The sequence below is a fragment of the Pelobates fuscus genome, chromosome 5 (assembly GCF_036172605.1).
Source record: "Pelobates fuscus isolate aPelFus1 chromosome 5, aPelFus1.pri, whole genome shotgun sequence".
In the NCBI taxonomy this organism is placed as follows: domain Eukaryota; kingdom Metazoa; phylum Chordata; class Amphibia; order Anura; family Pelobatidae; genus Pelobates; species Pelobates fuscus.
Genome location: NC_086321.1, coordinates 295228001 through 295237211, shown reverse-complemented (window position 1 = coordinate 295237211; position 9211 = coordinate 295228001). Strand labels below are relative to the sequence as shown.

Below are 9211 nucleotides of genomic sequence, written 5' to 3'. Positions count from 1 at the left end.
TTAAACAAAGTCATTAATAACTGCTGGCAATCAGCCCATGTCGGGTTATGTGTCTGAACTATCGAGGTGAACAGATCGGTCATAGCTTGTGGTTTCTCAGTGTACGAGGAATTGTGGGTCTTCCAATTCAAGAGATCGGTAGTCGTGAACGGGACATATACGAAGACTGGGTCAGCATGTGCCATTTGACCTGCGGCATCGATATAGGCTGACCCGGGATTCAGACGAAGAGGCATCTGATAATGTTTTAATTGTTGGGTACCGGTCAGTTGTCGGGTTAGTATGGGGCTACGTGGAGGGGCGTCAGTTATGGGTTCCAGTCGGGGAGAAATAGGGCATGAGGATGTGGGAGCTTGATTTTGGGAAAAATTAGTAAATAGAATACTCCCAGCCGAGCTAGAAGAAGCTTGACCGGAAGTTTGAAGTGGCGCCAAATCAGGATATTTAGATCTAACGGGGGTTGGTTCTGGTTCCGGAAGGGGAGGTTTAATACGAGGGGGGGTGGATTCTGTACTAGAGGAGGAAGCGGAAGTGGATGAGGGCAATGAGGGGAGGGGTATAGAACTTCCTGCATTCGCGTTACCTCTTCCTGTAGGGAAGTAAGGGGGCGGCAAAGGGATCTCGGACTCAGGGGGCGTGTCCAAAATGGGCCTAACCACCGTCCTAGTGGACAAACAAGTCCTGGCCACCATGAGGCGACATTGCTCCTCGTGGCATATCTGAATCCATTTTGGCGAGTCGTTTACGGCCTGTCTCCAACAATCAATATATGGAAACTGTCCGTAAAGTTCAGGCCTACCTGACACAGCCACGTGTACACGCTGTATCAGGGTTGGATCCAAACTACCACGTGGCGGCCATGCCGCAACCAAAGTAGGCCACTCCCTAGTGCACAAAGTAACCAAACGTACAGGAGACATTTTAACCCCAAAATCACATGTTTTGAATCCCTTTTTAAAATTCTTTACCATACAACCTAAGGGATCCGGAATCGTTGACTCCGACGCGCCCATACTTATCAATGGAACGTCGTTGACAACGAATACTATGCACGCGTACTATTCAACAGTCACACCCGTTTCCTCTGGCAACAGCACCACGTGGTACGGTTATCAAATGAAACGTACACAATAACACAATAAACACTCAGGGAATTCCCGTACACACACAGCTGTTACACCAGTCACTAGATAATCAATATTATGCCCTTTGGCGAAACTATACAGTCACCCACGCTATAATTCTCTATATATGAATTACCCGTCTATAACACACCCCAGTAACATCGTCTTTTACAAATAGCGGTTACAGTACGGTAAGCATAGGTCAAAGCACAATTTAAGGTCACAATACAATTATTAGTGGTTATGGTGTTAAACATGCAATGGACGACAGTGATTAGTACTTATATACAGTGTCAGTAAATATACAGGGTTATGGTACCGTGCACTATGATACAGCAACACACTATTAACACTCTCGCTAGACGGCTGAGCTCGCGCTAACAAGATTTACACTTTACTAACAATCTTTAACACATTTACAATTCCCAACTAAACTATTGGCCAGTACCTTGAATGGACTACCTAAAACTATGTACACCCGTTTTGGTTAGCCACACTGCCCAAGCACCACATATAGCGAGCTAGAGGACCGAATTTACACAGACGCCTCTTAGTCGATTACTATCAAAAATCTAGTGGGTTCCAAATTTACACGCCTTCCCACTTAGCCAAGATAGGTTGAGAGCTAGCGAACCGAATTTACACAGGCGCTGCTTAGTCTCCCGGTCCCTCCGACCTAGCGAACGTAATATACACCCTAAAACGCTAGTCTAGACAAGACACCGGTGTCCGGCTAGGGCTATTTACACCAGAACCCCGCCTGACTAACCAAATCAAACGGTCTTACTAAAGAGCGTTCGATTGAGCGGTGCGCCTTCGCTCCTTCCCTCCGACAGAGGGGGCAGATTCCATACACAATTCAAACCCCTTATGGGCCTACCGCACAATCGGTATACCCCTAGTGGGTCTGCCGTCTAAAACAGCAGTTGTCTTACCTCCTCGTTCCTGAACCTGAGTTCACACTCATCGACGGGGACACCCCAGCACTTCTTACGTAGAGGCCGATGATCTCCTGGACAACAGACCAGTGGCGCCGAGACGAAGGGAGGTCCACGCAGAAGTTCAGGGGTGCAGCCGTAGAGAACGTGGGCAAAGATAGACCGTCTCACGCCTCTGCCTCTCAGCTACCGTTGAACGATGAGCTTCCCGGCCAATGCACCAAATGATACCGGAGAAACTGACGGAAGCCAAGCACAGAGAGATGGACACAGGTTTCTTCAGGAAGGAAGAGATTCTTTATTGGATCACCGATCGGGACTCAGAGGGACTAATGTCACCAAAATACAGCAAGTTCTGAGCCCCGGACAATAGTGCAGGCTCCTTATATAGGCACATAACTCCTCCCATATTAAGCTCCACCCGCACATTCTCTTGACCAATCAATACAAATAAGAATTAACTTCCTGCTTGACCGCATGGCTTGTCCAGCATAATGGAGGAGGGGAATACTACATCCTGTATTCTTGCACATGCTCCGTACACTACTGATCGTATCTTGCCTCGTGCAACCAACTGATCGATACGTCAGCATATGCACGTACACATGCCACGTGGTAATCTCGGCCTACTAAATTTATTTTTACCGAGATTCCACCACAATACTTTCTTTAGGATTTGAATATGAAAAGAACAGATTTTAAACCAGTTACTAATCGTCCAACTGAAGAGCACACATTCTGTTGGAAGGACTGAATTCTTACAAGATTTGGCATTAGTATGTCTGAGGATTGCCATTCTGTTCTGAATTTGGTCATTTTCATCAAATTATGTCCATCTGGACAAAATTTACAGATTAGAAAATATTAGAATTCCTGACAATTCTCACTTTAGTGAATAACCAGGTATTTGTTAAGAATTACCTATTTTATTACAAATTGAAAAACAATGAACATTACATGGAAACAAATAGTGTGGTTCTCTAGTAAATTGTCAGCTTTATGAATAGTAATAATGAGTTTAGAGTACACTCCTGTTAGTTCTCAAAGGGCTTGCCAAACCCTAAAAATCTCAAATACTTGTTAACGCAGTTATCACACTGCTCTTTGCACAATAAGCTTTAGATAAGTTTCCATAATGAAAGGTGAACAATTATCTGCATACTAATTGGAACATGTATGTGGTTTACACTATTTAGCAGCATCTCTCCCCCCCCCTCCTCCAGCCAATCAGCAGACGGTACACTTTACTAGACAGCCATCCTCGTCTAAGTAAATTATCAGTGCCTTCTTCCTAGCCCTAACTGAGATTGAAAGACCGGATAACCAATCACCGTGGACCCGTGCTATGGCGGACGTCCACGAGTCTAATGATTGGGCCGGGAGCGCTGTGAGGGCGTAGCCAAATGTAGACAGTCATCCAATGAAGAAGCCAGAGGGGCGGGCCGAGCTGGTAGCGGCTCGGTGGTTCCCTCCCGGAGAGAGGAGGGGGCGGGGGGATGCGGCACCTGCGCTGGGGATCGATCACAGGGAGGCCTGTACTTGGTGTCAGGTGAGGGAGAGAACGAACGTAAGGTGTCAGCATCAGTAGGGCAGGGAGGGCAAGGTAACGGGAGCAGTAAGATGGAGGATAGGGGGACATTGTGGGGGGCAGGCGGTGAATGAACTGAAACATATGGAGATGGTGTGTATACAGGTAAGGGATACAGGAGGTCGGTGTTGTGAACATCTTATGGCAGGGTATTGGTACATATGATAGGCAATGGGTAGGGTACTGGTACTTGTGAAGCAAGGTATAATAAAGCCTGTTTATAAATAATGTTATATTTAATAATGTGTTATGTTTGTGTATATTGAGGCTGGTAGAACCTATAACTCCCATTTTGATTTGCCAGCCTGCATAATGATAATTTCCTCACTCCGGGGCGTCAGTGGAGAGAGATCAGTTTATTTAATCGTGGGGTAGGTTATTTGGTCTGTTAATTAAAGGAACACTTAATTAGGGATACAAACATGTATTCCTAACGCGATAGTGTTAGTCTACCTGTAGGTGCCCGCTGTGAGGGTTTACTCCCTCGCCGTGCTGCTCTTGTCTCGGTTGCCCCGTCTGCCTCAGCTAAGAACAAAATTGCGGATTTCAGCCAATTAAGTGCTTCACAATAAGGAAGTATTGAGAGTTTAGTGCCCATGCACCGCAGATTTGACACCATCTGATTGAATAACACAGTCTAATGTTGTTATGGAGGTGGAAGTGGGTCTAGTGACTGTCAAGAAAACCACCACTGGGGATGTATTTAACTCTTCAATGTAAACATTGATGTTTTCCAAAACGTCAGTGTTTTTACATGGAGGCGATAAAATGACAGGACAACTGCACTCAGACCACTTCATTGAGATGAAGAAGTCTGGGTGACTTTAGTGGTCTTTAAAGTGAAGCAATAGTGCCAGGAAAACAAACTTTTTTTTTTTTTCTGGCACTATAGCTTCCATCTCCATCAAGCTTCCCCTCTCCCCCTCCCCCCCCTCTTCCCCTCTCCCTGTGGTGTAGAAGGGGCAAGACCCATTCTGTCACTTACATGGGTGCTGCCCCGATGTCCCTCGGAGCTGGCTCGGGTATGCCTTCACTCCTCCCCTGCCGGCATCAGCCGGCGGGGGAGACCTAAAGCGCATGCGCATTCAATGCTTTCCTATGGGGATTCCTGTGACGCTGGAAGTCCTCATGCATAGTGTTACCTATACTGTCCCTTTAGAGGAACACTGTATAGTGTTGGGAATATAAAGCTGTGCTTCGAACTCTATAGGAACCCCGTCACCCCACTTCCCTGCTATGTAAAGAATACAAAACATTTTTTCACTTACCTGATTCCAGCGCCAATGTCCCTCAGAATTAGATTGCGCTCTGCTGATAGAGGAAACCTAATGCGCTTGTGTGGCATTAGGCCTTCCCCTTAGAAAAGCATTGACTCAGTGCTTTCCTATAATTGTTTTATTTTTAAGATGATGTATGTCCTAATGCAGGGGTAGGCAACCTACGGCACTAGTGCCATGCACGGCACTCAGGGCTGCTAGAGCCAGACAGGCTCTGGCTATCAGGAGTCCCAGTTGCACTTCAGATATCTGCTAATACGAAGAGGTGGTAAAGGACAATCCTGAATTTATGCATTGCAGCACATAGAGGAAGTGATCTCAGATCACTTCCTCCCAGCACTTGTGAATGGGAATCCACACTGTAATAGAGCAGCACGCAGCTGCTGTTGCAGCTCCTATTCTTGAGCTATACCTGGCCGGCCTGGTCCCCACTGGAACCCAAGGAAGCCACCCACACTGCTAGATTTAGACAGAAATGCACAATAACCCTCCCCTCATACAAATAATACGAACAGCCCATACACAAACATACACACAATCCCCACAAACGCATCACCACTAACTATCCACATACATGCACACAACCCCACATGCAGCCTCTCACATGCAATACCTCAAACAGCTCCCACCCACTACCAAACACACAATGTGACATATCCATCCATCCATCCACACACACACACAATACCCCAAACAGCCCCTCACATACACACAATGTGACATATCCATCCACACACACACAATACCCCAAACAGCCCCTCACATACACACAATGTGACATATCCATCCACACACACACAATACCCCAAACAGCCCCTCACATACACACACTACCAAACACACAATGTGACATATCCATCCACACACAATTCCACAAGCAGCCCTCATACACAGCCCAAATTCATAGGTATCATACACGATACCATAAAGTACTCCTGAACAAATACAATATAATAGCTCATATACGCACAAATACAACGATACAAAGCAATTACAGTAAAAATAACACAAGCAGAATACGGTAGCATACACACCTCAATTTAAAAAAAAAAAAATAGGGTCGGCACGCTAAGGGACATCACAATCCTATATCGGCACAGTGCTGCTAAAAGGTTGCCTACCCCTGTCCTAATGCAAAGTGTGAGGATGTCCAGTGTCATTTTACAGAGTCAAACAATGTGAAACTGCAGGAAGCGCCTTTAGTGGCTCTATGGTAGACAGCCACTAGAGGCAGTCTAAACCCTGCAATGTAAACGATTTACATTATAGGGTTAAGGGAACAGGACCCCTTGTCCCTTTAACAAGGAGTTAGCCTGAGACTTTTTTTATTCACGTGACCTGTTCTTTAGTATGAATAATGTGCCATCTCTTCTTCCAAAATAAATAGAATACAGAACTTAATTCCAAAACATTGAATTGCTTATGGATTGTTTGTTTACTTCCTGAATGTTGCTTCTTTGTTTTATTTCTTCATTTTAACCCCTTCAGGACCGGCCTGTTTTTGCGATGTTTGTACGTTAAGGACCAGAGCAGTTTTAACACTTTTGTGGTGTTTGTGTTTAGCTGTAATTTTCCGCTCTCTCATTTACGGTTCCCATACAAGTTATATATTGTTTTTTTCACGACAAGAAGGGCTTTCTTTACATACCAGTATTTATATTATGTCATATATTGTATTTAAAAAAAATAATGAAATATGGTGAAAAATAAAAAAAAAAACATGTTTTTGGACTTTTACTTGAAAAATCTTTTACTTATCTACAAAAGCTAATGAAAAAAACTGCTAAATAGATTCAAAATTTTGTCCCGAGTTTAAAAACACCCAGTGTTTACATGCTTTATTGCTTTTTTTTGCAAGTTATAGGCCTATAAATACAAGTAGGAAATTGCTGTTTCAATATATATATATTTTAAATGTATCAATAGTGACATTGTTACACCGTTATCTGTCATAAATCCCCGAAACACACCTAACATGTACATATTTTTTAAAGTAGACAACCCAGGGTATTTAAAATGCGGTATGTCCAGTCTTTTTTAGTAGCCACCTAGTCACAAACACTGGCCAAAGTTAGCATTTATATTTGTTTGTGTGTTAAAAATGCAAAAACCGCTAACTTTGGCCGGTGTTTGTGACTAAGTGGCTACTAAAAAAGGCTGAACATACCCCATTTGCAATACCTTGGGTTGTCTTCTTTTGTAAATGGTATGCCATCATGGGGCTAATTCTCATTCCTTGGCTACCATACGCTGTCAAAGGCAACCTAACCAATCTGACAAATTTCAATAAAAAAAAAAAGAAGTAAAATCAAGCCTTATATTTGACCCTGTAACTTTCACAAACACTATAAAACCTCTACATGTGGGGTACTGTTATACTCAGGAGACTTCGCTGAACACAAATATTAGTGTATCAGAACAGTAAAATATATCACAGCAATAATATCCTCAGTGAAAGAGCTGTTTGTGTGTGAAAAATGCAAAAAACTTCACTTTCACTGACAATATCATCGCTGTGATATGTTTTACTGTTTTGAAACACTAATATTTGTGTTCAGCGAAGTCTCCCGAGTAAAACAGTACCCCCATGTACAGGATTTAGGGTGTCATAGAAAGTTACAGGGTTAAGCACAGTGCTAGCAAATTAAATTATCTGGACTTTTGGCCTGGGTTGGCAGGCAGGTCCCTCAAATTGCAATCATTAAAATTACTTAATTAGGTAAAAATATTACATAAATATGCACGTAGAATTTTAATATATATACATATTTATATATTTGACGTCTACGTGTATATTTATGAAATTATTAATGTAATTTTGTATGTGGACATATGTATATTTTGTATTATTTTTATTTATTTATTTATACATAGATATATATATCATTACATTCTAAGTGTATTTTGATATAAATATATATATATCAATATCAAAATACTGTTAGAATAAAATTGAATATATATATATAATTTTTTTTTAATTATTAAAAATTATTTTTATTTTTTGTTATTTATTTTTATTAACATATTATTTGTATTTTATAATAATATATATATACCATATATATAGTTATTATATATATTGTATATATTCGTGTGTAATTTAAATATAAGTGTATTTTTATATTAATATACGTATATATAAATATAAAAATACACTTAGTGTGACATTATATATATGATACATATACATATATTATATATATAGATATAATACATGTATATATATCATATATATATACACATATTATTATTTTTTTTACACTGATTGTTTTTTTTTTCACTTTATTTTTTTATTTTACACTTGCAGGGAGACTGCCTGTCAGCACAGACAGTCCCCCTGCAGGCAGATACAAAGACCCCTATTGCGGTCATGTGATCGAGTGATCACATGGCCGTGGGGTCCTGATCTGCCGAGGGGGGACTGCCCGGGCAGACAGGCAGTCCCCCTGGACCGGGAGGAGAGCTGATCGCCGCCGTGGGACCGACGGCGATCAGGTAAGTAGCCCAAAACCGTTATGACGGTTCAGGACCGTCAGCGGTCCAAACGCACGTTTTACCGCTGACGGTCCTGAACCGTCAGCGGTCCTGAAGGGGTTAATTAAACAATTAACTGTTTACGAAAAAAGGGATGTACTTGATAAGATTGGAGTAAGTTGTACACAAAGATTTAAAGACACACTATAGTGTTAGGATTGCAAATGTGTATTCTAACTTTATAGTGACCAAGTCAGGTGACAGTTTAGGTGTCTGAAAACCAGCTGCAAGGTTTTTTTTTATTATTATTTATTTTCTTTTTCTTTTTTTTTTTACCTTTACTCCTTACCTGGTGTCCTACTGTCTTTTTGGAAGGGAGACAGGAAAGAGTCTCCAGGTACTCAGTGTTCAAACCATAAGCAGGTTTATTAGATCAAGAAAATGTCAGAACAGCAACATTTCCACCTACTATGAGGTCCTTATCAAGGCTTTTTGGAAGGGATCACATAGATCGATGATATCAGCTGATCCAAAGCTTTTCCATAGGCAAGCATTGGGAGGCTAGTACTCTGCAAAATGCCACACTGCACCGATTAGATGTCTCTGAAATTATCTGATAGAAATAGCAGAGTTTTACTCTACTTTTCTGCTGAAGAGCCTCTACTGCAGGGGTGTGGAACGTCTGGCCCGCAAAATCATTTGGACCTGCCCGTGGAGAGCCGGCCCTGCTGTCTGCCTTTTTCGGGCCGGTGAGGAGATTAAAGATCTCCCTCACTGGTCTCATAGGGCGGCATTCATACCTGAGCG

At 42.2% G+C, this 9211-nt stretch overlaps 1 protein-coding gene across 1 annotated transcript in view; it reads left to right on the top strand.

Annotated features, from left to right (window-relative positions):
* Positions 1-3526: 3526 nt before the first annotated feature.
* FCHO1 (FCH and mu domain containing endocytic adaptor 1) overlaps positions 3527-9211 on the top strand; it is a 183673-nt gene continuing 177988 nt past the window's right edge. The window contains exon 1 of the mRNA XM_063455469.1: positions 3527-3611. The gene's annotated coding sequence lies outside the window, so the exon portion shown is untranslated. The remainder of the gene's footprint in view (positions 3612-9211) is intronic.